The sequence below is a fragment of the Struthio camelus genome, chromosome 1 (genome assembly GCF_040807025.1).
Source record: "Struthio camelus isolate bStrCam1 chromosome 1, bStrCam1.hap1, whole genome shotgun sequence".
NCBI lineage: Eukaryota > Metazoa > Chordata > Aves > Struthioniformes > Struthionidae > Struthio > Struthio camelus.
Genome location: NC_090942.1, coordinates 43326543 through 43339737, shown reverse-complemented (window position 1 = coordinate 43339737; position 13195 = coordinate 43326543). Strand labels below are relative to the sequence as shown.

Genomic DNA, 13195 nt, shown 5'->3' with positions numbered 1-13195 from the left:
TGGAAGTGTCCATGCCGTGATTAGGGACCCTTGGGGTGTGTCAGGATGGCATTTCAGCAAACTTAAAATGTTCTACTCTTTCATGAAGGCCAAGCACCTCCCTGTATGCTATGTAGATAGGTAGGGCTATGGATGTGGGCACATTTGTCTGGTCAAAGCCCTTAGTCTCATAGCGCCCCTCTGACGGGGCACCCATTTTTTTCCATTGCAAAGCAATGTGGGAGAACACTGCGTGCTTTCTTGGGGTCTCACCTCTTATTCTTTTTTGTAGACACCTCATTTAAACCTGAAAATATAACGTAAGTTCCAGCTCGTGGTTTTCACAGTCTGTGGAAGGCTACATTACAAGGCAGAAGTAATATATGAGTATTTTTCCTTTCAGGATGCTCCAGGAGTAGAGAAATAAACAGATTTTTTTTTTTCCCCTCCTCGGTTTTATCCACCTCTCAATTAACCAGAAAACTGAAAGTAACCGTACCAGACTTTCAGATCACGACATTATAATGTTTATTTGTTGTATTTCCTTACAATTTGATTTAACTTCATTCCTGACCAAAAGCAGAAAGCATAAGAGGAATTGCTTGAAGTGAATATGGGTTTCTAGGTCAAACAGACCTGAGGGGCTGAAGTTATGCGTACACTTCTTACTTGTCCCAGATGTTTAGATCCATATTTATTTGTTTTGTAATGATTATTCATGTTCTGATAGTGCTCATTGGGCAAGAAGATATTGAAGCATAAGAAGCGCCGAAGAACTTATGGTCTACTTGAGGCGCAATAAGCTCATGACACAAGGAATAGGAAGGAAGGTGGGAGGAATGGCAAGGATAACAAAAACAGGATTGTGTGGTTTTGTAGATGATGTATGTGGGTAGACTGTGGTTCTGAATCACATGCAGGAGTGACACTGCTGAAATCCAAAGGGCTGACACAGCATTGCTCACCCAGCATGCCGGAGGCTCGCGTGGATGGCGGGATCAGATACCCGGAGTAAGGGCCTAGCAGCAGACCCGGGACAGCAGCGGGAAGCTGGCAACAGTTCCCCTGCCATACGATGGTGTTGTGAAGGACTGGGCAAGAGGGGAACACGATCAAGCCAACTAACAGAGTCTTTTTGGGAAAGAGGGAAAGGGGGCAGAGAACCAAATGACCTTTAGGTTTTGGCTTACGAGACTTTTGTTCCTGTGGCCGTGCTTATGAGCTGATGGTATAAAGTCAATTTTGCCTTTGATGTGCGTCAAGACATTTTTTCCAATGAATTAACTAATTCGTTCAGTTGGGGGGTCATACTAGCCTAGGAGTGATCTTATCTATCCATGCTATAGTCTGTAAAATGGCCATTTCTGATTCAGATTTCTGATGTTTGCCTTTTCAGGTGGGCTCATCCTGTTGTGTGAAGCCATATGAAACCCTAATCAGTAAGTTTTATGTCTTTACATAATCTCCCATTTCCGTGGTAATCATCATCATTGAAACTGTTGCGTGTAAGAGCCATAGCTAGTTATAGGCCTTTGGAAGGGGCATAAAGACCCAGCATCAGTCTCAAGGAGTTTCATTAGATTAGATTTGACAGTAAATGATGCAAAGAGAGGTGCCGCCAAACAAGGAAGAAGCAGAGGTGGGTCTTTATATGAAACAGTCACTTTTCAGCTTGCTTGTTTTTAGAAAGTGCCGTTGTTTCCTTTTGAAATAACTGCATGTTTTAAGATGTTTTGGCAGAAGTATCCTTGCTGGAGGCACACTGGGAAGGGGCTAATGCTGGTGCCCTGAGTTGTCTCTCTCCTGGGCAACGTATCCTTGCGATTCTTTCTCTTTAGCTCTCTATCTGGGGAAGCAGTGTTTATGCAATAGCAACTTCTGCTCGTTAAACTCCAAAACCCACATACTGCCTTTTTCTCTCTCTAGGCAGAGAAACAAGTGTGAGGAGGTGAACACAGTCTGGTCTGTTCAGATTTAGCTTTCTCTCGTGGTTATTTTGCTTCTAGGCTTGAGGGCAGGGAGAAATTCCTGGTCTTTCCCTTGCAAATGCGTTGAACATGTTTAAAAGGTGCTTGCAGGCTTGACAGATGCTTTCCTTCCCTTGTTTGCTTTCATTATTAAAACTAAATAGCAGCAAAATACCAAGGGCCAGAGTGCCTGTTTACACTCCAGAATTCAAATACACAAAAGTGATTTCTTTTCACTTTGAAGGGCCTAAAAAGAAGTTTTGAGAAATTCACTTGCTTCACATCTTTTAAAAATATTTCAGTCATGAATTCAGACGTTATTTCCTGCCTCTTCAGCCTTTGTAAACCCTTAACTGAACATGGCAGACTACCCAGTGTAATAGAGTTAAAAAAAAAATCAGGAAAGTGAGTATCATACCTCTTCTTCAATTCTGTGCCACCGTGACAGGTTGTAGCGAAGCGAACAAGAAACCACAATTCCAGCTGCAGACCGAACCCCATCCTATCACCATGCAGTGTTGCTTCCTGTGCCCATATTTGATTTCCATGCCTGAGTAAACCCACCCACATGCCAGACTAAGTCCCGCTGCGCCTGACATTTTTGTTCTGAACAGATTCCAGGATTCAGTAGCTGGCTGGGAAAACACACAAATATTCGGCCATGAAGGTCTGCCTCCCCTGAGTTTGTGTCACCAGAAGAGAAAGCCAAAAGGGAACTCAAAGGCAGCCTTGCTGTGCTTAAAACACCCTTAGGGTGATCGAGAGTCACAGCCTTTTAGCTGGACGCAGCTAAAAGTCCCCATCAATTCAAATCATTTTTTAGGGAGTTTTACACTAGAAGTTAAAATGGTTTGTTAGCGATTAAAAAACAACGGAACAGAAGTGCTAAGCACTGCTCAGTTTTTATTGCTGCAAAGAGCAAAACCAAATCTTCTCCAGGGCTGCTGTCCAGGCGACTCTGGGCCCTGCGAGGAACGACGCCAGCCCAGGTGTTGGCAGGAACGGCTGTTGATCGACTGTGCTGCGTTTTGCTCCGCTCCAGCACCTGCAACAAGATGCTCACACTAAGGACGCAGATGCATGGAGAATAATACCCCGCCCTGGCTGCTTTTGGGAAGCAGGGATTTAAGCGTGCATACGCTACGGTGCGGGGCTTAGAGATATGACTGCCTTGGGGTATTATTAATTATAAAGGCTAAAATCTCTAGCACAATATACAGGCAGAATAAAGTGTTGTCCTACAAGGGGGAGGAGATAGGGTAATGCAGGCACTTGCCGTGTCTCTCATCAGCCTCAGACGGATTTAATTTGGGGATTGCCTGAAGTTAAACCGTCAGCTGAAGGGAAATGTGAGCTGTTTTATTATTTAAAAATCCAGACTGTTGCCCTTATTGTGAGGCTGAATGAAAAAGCTGCGTTATTTTCTTGGTTCATTTTTCACTAAAACCGATGCAGTTGTGGTCTGTTTTCTACTGTCTCATTAGCATACTAGACTGGGAGACGAGCAATTAATCCGTGTCCCTCATTCCACGACCCCACGACCCACGGTCTGTGCCTCTGAGCAAGCTGCTTCCCCTCTCCAGCCCGTTGTGTGTCTAAAATGAGATTTTTTTCAAGAGAACAGTGGGTGTCAGGCGAGTGTTTAACTCCTCCTCAGGCCTTTGAATTACTTCCCCGGGGGAAAGGACTGCAAACGCTCTGGGCAGGGACCGCATACCGATCTGTTTGCAAGGCTGCAGCACGGAGGGGTCTTCCCTGGGCCTTCAAGGTGTTAGCGGGAGGCTACAGCATCGTCATGACAATCCTCCTTTTCTGAGCTTGAGCGGAAAGAAAAGCGAGGAGCGACAATGAAAATGGCAAGAGCAGAGCAGGGGTGAAAAAGGGGGAGGTACGCTGAAAGAAGGGAGAGGTTACGAAAGGGTGACGCTGGACAAAAACGGCAAATAGAAAAAGGAGGGTTTTAGATTCAGGAAGGAGAGAAAATGAAGCAGCAGCACAGTGGGAAAAAAATAATATAAAGAAATATGAAGACATTCAGTTAATCCAAGTGAAATGTGGCAGATGAAGCAAGAGGACAACGGAACAGTTCATGAGGGGAAGGAGAAAAGAGAGAGTGAAGGGAACAGCGCGTATTGATAGCTGAGCACTCAGGCAAATGCAAATGGTGCTGTGTAAGAAATCTCTCTGTGCTGCTTGGAATTAGGATGCTGCTGGCTCTGTCGCAGAGCGGGGACTGAAAGGCAATCGTCTTTGATCTGCTCCAGTGGTGCAGAATGACTCTAAGGGAATGTATCAATTAAGAAAATATTGAAATTGCTTGTACAGCACTTTACATATCTTAGGTTACACCAAGAGCAGGGTGCATTGGAAAACAAATGAACCGTGACATTGGCACTACAGCAATCCACTGAGCTCTTTGTGGAAAAGAGTAGGAAAAGGTGCAATTGTATGTTCTGTGGGTCTTAACGATGTCCACTGTGTTGTAAAAATGCTGTGCCTTGGTTACCAGGGCTTGCTTCCCACAGTCGCAGTGTAAAACAGTACTTCATGAATTTGGTAACCTTTTTCCCCATGAAAATGTATGCCAAACTCCTACCAGTTCATTTCCTAAAGGCTTGAGCAAAAAACCCGAGCCCATGGTGTGAAATGTCAAATATTGGACAAGATTGCTCAGAAACAGGAAAACGGCAGATATTCGCAGACTGTCTTGTCTTATGGTGACAGAGAATTGAAAGAGGATAGACAGATGAGAGATGTAGATAAAGGAGTTTACTCTGTCACTTACTGACCCAAATTTGACAAGCACCTTGGGGTTTATAACTGCCACAAAAGCTAGTGCAGCACCGGATCTTGTTAATTCTTGTAGCGAGGCATCCCGGCACCCTGGCAGTGAGTTCAAAGCTCCATTCCTGATGTACAGATGGGAAAAGCAGAGCGTGGGCCAAGAGCTGAAAAGCACAGACGCCTAATGGTAAGCTTCTTCCCTCACGTTTGTGCACCTACAGAAGTGCTTCCCACTCCACACTTTTATTTACTTAAACGGAGACATTTCAGTAGGACTTGAAACAAGATTTTCAAAACAGAAACTTCCCTTTCTTTGTGCAAGGCCACGTAAGTCCTGAATGGAGATCAGACCTTAGATTCATGCCTATTCTACTGTCTGGCTTTGCCGAACAAGAGATCATTTAATCTACCTCTATTTCTGTCCTCTCATGCGTAGGATGGGGTTGCTGATCCCTCGTGCCGGCAGTCTTACGGGCTGTAACTTGCTCCATGTGTAATGCAAAGCATTAGGTCAGCCAGGAGCAGAGAGGAGAGTGATGCCATGGGGCTGGGACGAGTACTGCAGTCTCTGATACCTGCGCCGCCGTGTCTAGCCACATATCAACTTATATGCAATTTTCCTGGCACCAGATCTTGTCATATAGTTTGATTAATATATATATATATTTTTTTTTTTTTTGCCTTTCACGCAGATAAGATAAGGAGATGGGGATCCTGGTGTTCTGTCTTTTTCATTATAGCTAAGAAACATTTATAGATTTATCATTTATTTTATGATTTTCTCTATTCAAAAATGAAGATAAAAGCATCAGACGCTGTAATACACAGTAGCATATCCAGATTATTTTGCTGTGGAAATAAAAGAGGGAAATGACACTTTCAGGGCAATACATTATCAGCTTTCACAATTCCCATGAGGAAACTGTGTAAATCCCTATTCAGTCAAAGTCAACAGACTTGTAGGAGAGTCAAACAAGGGTAATACCAGATGAATCAAACAAGGCTTTGAGTATCCTGGATGGGGAAACAGTCTGTCTTCCTTCCTGATTGTATGTATTGTGCAGTGGGTTTGCAGAAGCGTTTAGAATAAGGGGAGCAGAATTGCATGAATAACCAATATAGTCAGTAAACAGTTTCAAAAATCTGAAATTTTTGTTTTGAATTACCATTTTTGTACATTTTAAGCTATTCATTTTTTAATGAAATGTCATTTTGAGTTCGAAAATGAAAACAATCTATTTCAAAAAAATATGAAATGAAAGAAGTTGAGGTTTTATTTTGAGTTGTGGTTTTATTTTTCCAACCCTGCACAAATTGATAAAACCAAAGTCATTGTTTGCGCTTACCTAAACCAATGGGTTTTGTGCAGAGAAAAAGTTTCAGTCGAGACTTCTGTCCTGCCCAGCAGATGGTTTATTAATAGCTAAGACGTTTGCATGCCTGGCTGGAAGTTATGAAAGGGACTCATGAGGGCACAGGATGGAGACTGCTGAGGGAGGTTTCTCAACAGCCCGTCGAGAGCAGTGACCCAACACAGGCTGGAGAAAGATGCAAACAAACTGCAACAATAGAGCCAAGGATTAGGATCTGTTGGCCCATCTATTTCCTGTACATGAAGGCAAGTGAGTAGTCCTACTCAGCGTTAGCCACCGGGTTACTCAACCTTGCATGGGGCAGCCAGTTTTTCAGCATAGATTAGGTAGCTGGGAATGTGGCCAACACCTCGCTGACTGCTGATGTCACACTGCCAGGGTGCAGTGTGGGACTCCTCTCAAAACACAGCCACCACCGCCAGTGGTGTGCCACCTTCCTGCATAAAATATTCTTTTGTCCCTCCTCGTAAAAACTCAGCCCCCGGCCCCGGTCCCCTCTGTGTATGTGCACAGTTCCTTCGGCTCTTCAGCTTGTTGCCTCAGACCAACCTCCTTTCCCCAATCCGGTTTCTACGGAGCTCCTCTTTCTCAAGTCGTTTCTCCTACTGACAAATGCTGGCCTGCAGGTCACCGAGCAGTCTTAACTGGCGAGAGAGTTTGAGTAGGATCACCTTTATTTTGAGGGAGGGCTCCTAAAAACACCACTTCCTTGTGCTTTCTACTCCAAAATGATGAAAACTCTCTCCTACACCCAAAGGCAAAGCTGTAAGAGAAGGGGCTGCTCTGGTCCTACCCATGCTGCTTGCAATGAAGAAAAAAGAGACAACGCTATACACTGAATAAGCCCTCTGGCTTGTGTTTACACATTCATTCGTAGGGACTTTCATTCTTTTATTGTATTTATTGGTCCCTATGCTTGGGAATATTGCCTTAAATGATGCTAGTGGTAATGGCTGAAGCTAAATCCCCCTCTTGCTCTTGTGAGCTGTAACTGACATCTCTGTTCAGCTGCTCTCTCTCCTCCTAAGTAATGGGCCTGACTCAAAGTTTGTTGAAATCAACGCATAAATTGTCTTTGGCTTTGTGGGCCAGTCCCAAATACTCTAACGAAAACATAGGGGTTGGAAAGCTGGTTGTCTGGCTGCACTGGCATAGGGGCATGGGCGCAACATTAATGTTTGTGCATGGTGTTGGAGCTTATTGCACAATATTTACTCTTTTAACTTCTCTTGTTCTGCTATGGGTGGAGGTGCGGCCAGGATCTCTTGAAGTAGCGGCATGTGCTCCTGTAATATTTTACTTGAGCCTCTTGTATCAATAGGAGGGAATGACCTTTTAACAATGTCTTTCGTCTAGCTTCATTCTCATGGTCAATGAATCACATTGAGAGCTTTGATCGACTGAGTGTGAAAATTGCACCATAAGGTCGTCTGTCTCTTTGAAAAAGCAGCTGTTCCATTTTTTCTGTCTAATTGAGTTTGTCCTGTTGAAAGGACATGGAGTTTCTTTCATATTTCAAAGTGATGAGTTCTTTGCATGATTTCAGTGAATTTGGTGGCGGGAGAGTGGGGGGGAGGGGGCTGCTTCTGTTTATTGCTGCTTCTTTCTCAGAGGAAATTTAGCAGGTTGCTTTCACTGCTGGTGAAACGTAACTCACACCAGGCTGCTTAACGGCATTCCTGCACCAACATGATGCATGGCACTGTGGGTGCTCTAAGTTCAATTTATTGCTGTCAGGTTGGCCCTGACTTGGACAGTCGCAGAGGCAGCATTTAAGATCCCCTGGAGGAAAGAGTACCTGTACAAGAGGTAATTCTGCTTTGGCCAACAGAATAGCAAACTGGTGACTGATCCTCACGTTTCCCTGGAGCACCATTCAGGGCAGGGTGGAGGAGAAGAAAATATAAAAAGAAAGACCATCCCCTACATGTTCAGCAAAGCCTTGAGCACGCCCTTTCACAATAAGGAATATTCAAAGCTGAATCACAGCAGCTTCTGCCCACTGTGCCTACGCTGAGATGAGCACGTGGACAGAAGTGATGTCAAGGCAAGGTTAAGACTATGAGTCAGGCAGTTTTGGGATAGGAAAGCAAAACTATTTCTGCTGGAATTATAAAAGCAAAACATGATAAAATCCAGGAAACTTTTCTTTAGCTCCGTCAAATGAAAGCAATAAAAACTATTTCAAAGCATTGGCTGGAGCCTCCTTACTGGAAGTGAAATATTTTTCCTACTGAAACTAATCAGCCCTGGTTCCAGCTATCTCTGTGCTAGGCTTCAGACAGGTGAAGTAATTCTGTGTGCAGACTAGAACGTGAACAGCTCCTGGAGTAGAGAAGCGTAGGTTTGTGTCTAGATAAATGTGAGCAAATAGTATTGTGCCTGCCCAGGAAAAGTCCCATTGTTATTTGGAGCAAACCTTGACTCAGTCAGTAACGGTCAGGTATTCTGCACAGCACGATGATTTAGCAGCGAGACGTGGGAGGGAGTGCACTTTGGAGCCAGTCCTACCCTGAGAACAGCCGTACAGGCTCTGACCAAGGGTACATCTGGCTCGCTACTCTGCCTCCAACGCCGGCCACGTCTGGATCTCTAGGGAAGAAGCACAAACAACTGCATAAATGACGTTTTCCCTGTGATACCAGTTCAGCTTTTGAAAGTAAGCAGTGTAAGCCATTTGGACCATCCTTTTTTAACAGATACATTTACTCCCAGCACCAACTTCACTGTAAAAACCATCTAGTTCATGCTGCCTCCCTTACTGCTTATTCCAGCAAATCCCCCAGCTTCAGTGAGGAAGCAAGATAGGGCCCAATATGCCTTTAGGCTTTTGGAGAGAAAGAGTGTCAGGTCTTATTGCTGTTTTATAATCATCCTCAGCTTAGATACTCTGCTCTGGTAAAATGAAAGTATAAGATTGTTTCCAGGAAGCCATTAGGCTGCTCAGTGCTTTTTGATGTCCTTAGCCACACCATCGTTACTGGATTCTGTAGAAATTCTCTAGAAGGACTGACTGTTGTTGTTGGACATTTGTTGGTAAAAAGAAATCTGAACTCTGTTCCAAAGTCACCACATTCTCAAATAGTCAATAAGCTTTGATGCTTGTTAATAGCTATAACTAGCCTCAGTTTTAATGAAAGGTGAATTAACTCACATCCTGTTGTCTGGCTCTATGATTGCAAAACTAAAATGACTGAACACAATGTGGCAACATACATGCTTTAGTAGCACTGCTGCCAACTGTTCTTGGCATGAAATGAGTTGACTCATCTTGAAAATAGGCCTCTGTTACTTAAAACTGGGGCAGAATGCAAATGCTCATCTTGCTGACCCTCACTGACATCATTACGGGTGCACACGCTCCGAAAGGGACACGCAGAGCATGTATTCCGTTAAGCCAATGTATTGCAATAACATGAAATCACTCATACGATCTGATAAACCTGTAGGTGAATGGTGAGAGTTCATATTCAAAAAATGTAATGCAGACTACAGGTGTTTGGGGAGGTCTGTCTGTGTAAACTGCTCTGAGCTGAGCTCATTCTTCCTGGCAAGAGAAATGCTCTGTACCCATTTTGCTGGTTCCTTGGGGATGTACACTCTATTATCCTAACCTGGAAAGTAACAGGTGTGAGGAGACAGAAAGCATGTAAGGGAGGAGAAGGGCAGTTTGTATGGGGAGAAGGATTACTAATGAAAGGTGTCCTACTGAAAAGGCTCACTCTAGACACTGGATACATTGCTTTTCATTTCTTTGTAATCTTAGCTAAGTTATACTATGTGAGAGAATAGATTTACATTTTCCCACCCGGTTTTATGCAAAGAGGATGGTAGCTATTCAGTTTTTGACAGATTTTCCTTCATTATTTCATGTCACAAAAGCCTACCAATGTAAGATGATAATGCAGAAGGTGTGTAATTAGAGCTGCACTAACTGTGGGGATTGAGCTGGACATAGCATGCATTACCCCTCCACGCATGGGAGTTGTGTGAAAGCTTTTCCCAAGGTATACAGCATCCTTTTGGTTCAGAGCAAATCGCTACTTGTTAATACATGTAATTATTCTGATTAATATAATCCTGAGTGGGAAGCAAGACAGTTGCAAATGATTCTCCAAAAACATCTTTATTCCCTAAATTTGCGCACAAATCATTGTCTCAAACGTTGAAGCAGCCATGGCCTTCATCATGGCCAGACCTTCCTAGTGCTCTCTGAAAATCCATTAACTAGCATAATAATAACAAGGACAGTAGATAAATTCCTGCTTCTATTAGAGGCATTAAAAAAAAAAAAGAACCAGGTAGTGATCAAAAATCAATTAGATCAAATGAGAATTCTTTTCTTCACCCTAGCCCCCTTCCGGATTCAGGGCAGCCTTTTACCATAACCTGGAAGTAGGATGACACTGTAAATCTTTCCTGGTCCTCAGCTTCCTTCTTTCCTCCCCTTCTCCCCGTCTTCCTCCTCCCGTATGAGGCAGCCTTAGCAGTGTTTGCTTGATGCAAACTGTTCTTCAGATAAAAGGTCTGAGACTGGAAAGTGGGAAATAGCTGGGCACTCATCCCTCTGGCTGGAGTAATCATGTGCTGCAGGAGCTCAGATAACAAGTTACTGGCTTTGAAGGCACTAGTTTCCTAGATAGTTTTTGCTTAGAGCTCCTCATTCAGCTGGCAAAGCAGGGAGTTACTGTTGGGTGATTCCCACAGGACCTGGGACCTTCCTCTCCCTTGCTCTTCCTGTGAAACTGGTGTTTGTGACCTTGGGACTTCTGAACTCGTTTTGTGCACTGCAGTGCGTTTCTGCAGCAGTACCTGGACTGTGGGCCTTTTAGGACAACAGCTGGAGGAGATTGGACTCAATAGCTCGGGATGGTCCTTGTAGTCTTGCCTTTCCACCAGGCCAAAAGGGACAGAGGCAACAAACAAATATGAGGACAAGTAGGGGGAATGGGAAGGACAACTGTGGGTGCCAGAACATTGGATGATCCCTCTGGGTTATCTGTGCTTTTGCGGAAGCTGATAGGAAGCTTTGTTGGTTTCAGAGTCACAGCTAGTGAGGCCAAGCATACTGCTTTTTAAAAAATTGAATGACAGATTGTGCTTGTACATTCATAGTAGCCCACTGGAGATTTGGCAGGTGTAAATTCTGCAGCAGTGATTCAGGGCAGGCAAACATTGCTTATTTAATAAAGAGTAAAGTTTTGAACATGAATATTTGTACTTTATGCCACCATGCACATGGCTGGGCAGTGTGATCATAATTATGTAAAATCCTGGAGTGTTTTATCTAATTCAGGACAGAGCCTACACACGTTTTCACCAGGACTGCAAAATTACAACTCAGCCACCTCCATAAGGCAAGTCCTGCTGTGCCCCCCCCAGTCCTCAGACAAGAAATGCACCCCAGGGATTCGGGATGGTTTCTTGGAGGAGACACCTCCATTAGCGGTGGGCATCTCCTGAAGGGTGCGGAGTGCTCTGTGCTTGGCAAGCGTGTGGATAAAGTCATCCTCTCGATGCCAAAGTGTTTGGGGAGTGCAAGTGCAGCTCCTCGTGTGATTCAGCAGCGTTGACACACTTTGGTGGCAGGTTAAGGTTGATGATTCCTGTAGGCATTCGCCCTGTCTTTCTTGAGAGAGAGTCATGTCCTCAGAGCAGGGGTGACAGAAGGGCTCATGAGTCAGCTCCAAAACCACCACAGCTTGCAGCCCAGCATATCATGGTAAGCTGCCATTGATTTGGGGTCGCGCTGCTAAGCCACACTGTAAACTGCAGCTCTTTAGGAGCTGATTCACATCCATTTCATCGCTTTCTGCTGAAACCTCCAGGGCTACTGTAGGTGTTCTTGCTTCATCTGCCACTGCTTGTGGGTCAATCTGAAACCAGCAATGAAGCTCTTCTGCAGAAGCAGAAGACGATGCTCCAGTTCCCCCACTTGAATGAAGGTATTTCTTTCCATCAGTCTAATAGTCCGTATGACCCTTCATCTAACTCCTCACTTGTGTCCTAATATCTGGGCCCGACAGATGAGTTTTGACAAAATTCTCTGTGCTTTAAAAAGAGTCTTTCTATCAAACAGAAATGCAGCAAATGACCAGTCCACTCTTTGAAATTAGGATCCAAGACTTTTAGTTTTGATAGGCCTTTCTCTGGGTCTGGATGGACCTAAAGGAAAGAAATTGTTGGCCTGATTCTCTTCGAACACAATAAATTTCAAGTAATTGTGGTGTAAGCAGAGAGAATTAAACCCACCACTTCTTTTCTATTTTTATTACTACAATGACATTCAAAGACCTCAGCTGACAAGCGCCACCACACAAATACATAGTGGAAACCAGTCCCTCTTGCCTAATGCTAGATTTCACATGACTTTTTGTTCTGCGTCAGGAGGTAGGGTGAACATTTTGTCACATACATACTCTTTATGTTCAGGAACAGGCTCAATGCCCCGTGCCATCTGAATGCTCCCAAAGCACTTCAACATGAAGGATGGGATTCATCTACTGAAGCTAAACCTAGGCTCTCTCGGTGATCAGTGGGAGGAGTTAGGCACTGGCTGCAAATGAGTTCTTCAGGAGCCCAGTTTTGTCTCCTGGAGAAGAGAGGGCTGGACTAGACCCCTTTCCATGTGGTCTGTGGTAGCTTGTGCAACATATGGTTAGGTTTGCTCTTGTGGGTAGTTTTTGCTTTGGGTCCAAACTTCGTTGTGTGTGTTCAGGGTGTAGGAAGGACCTTATATACTTGTCAAAGCAAAACATTCAACTTTGAGGAAAAACTGTTCTGTACATCATACAAAGCTTTGAGTAAGGAAGTGCAGGCAGCCACACCATATGGATGTTGCACCACACCCAATGCAATTCATCTCTTTCTCTCTCTCTTTTTCTCTCATTGATGTGAAATTGGAAAGATTAGCACTATGTTTGCCTGTTTTTAAGGGAGAAAGGAGGAAATGGGAAATTACAGACAAGTCAGCTCAATTTTGGTTCCCCACAAAATTCTGAAACAATCTGTCTAAATTCTAGAGGATAACAAGGAGGATAAATGACAATCAATGCTTTAGGAAAGGGAAATCCTTTTAAACCAACTTCATTT

At 44.0% G+C, this 13195-nt stretch overlaps 1 long non-coding RNA gene across 1 annotated transcript in view; it reads left to right on the top strand.

The window, feature by feature from the left end:
- The window catches only part of LOC138065770 (uncharacterized), an 80091-nt gene that overhangs the window by 40012 nt on the left and 26884 nt on the right, over positions 1 to 13195 (top strand). Inside the window, exon 2 of the long non-coding RNA XR_011138844.1 lies at positions 1376 to 1418. This is a non-coding gene — a long non-coding RNA (uncharacterized lncRNA). The remainder of the gene's footprint in view (positions 1 to 1375; positions 1419 to 13195) is intronic.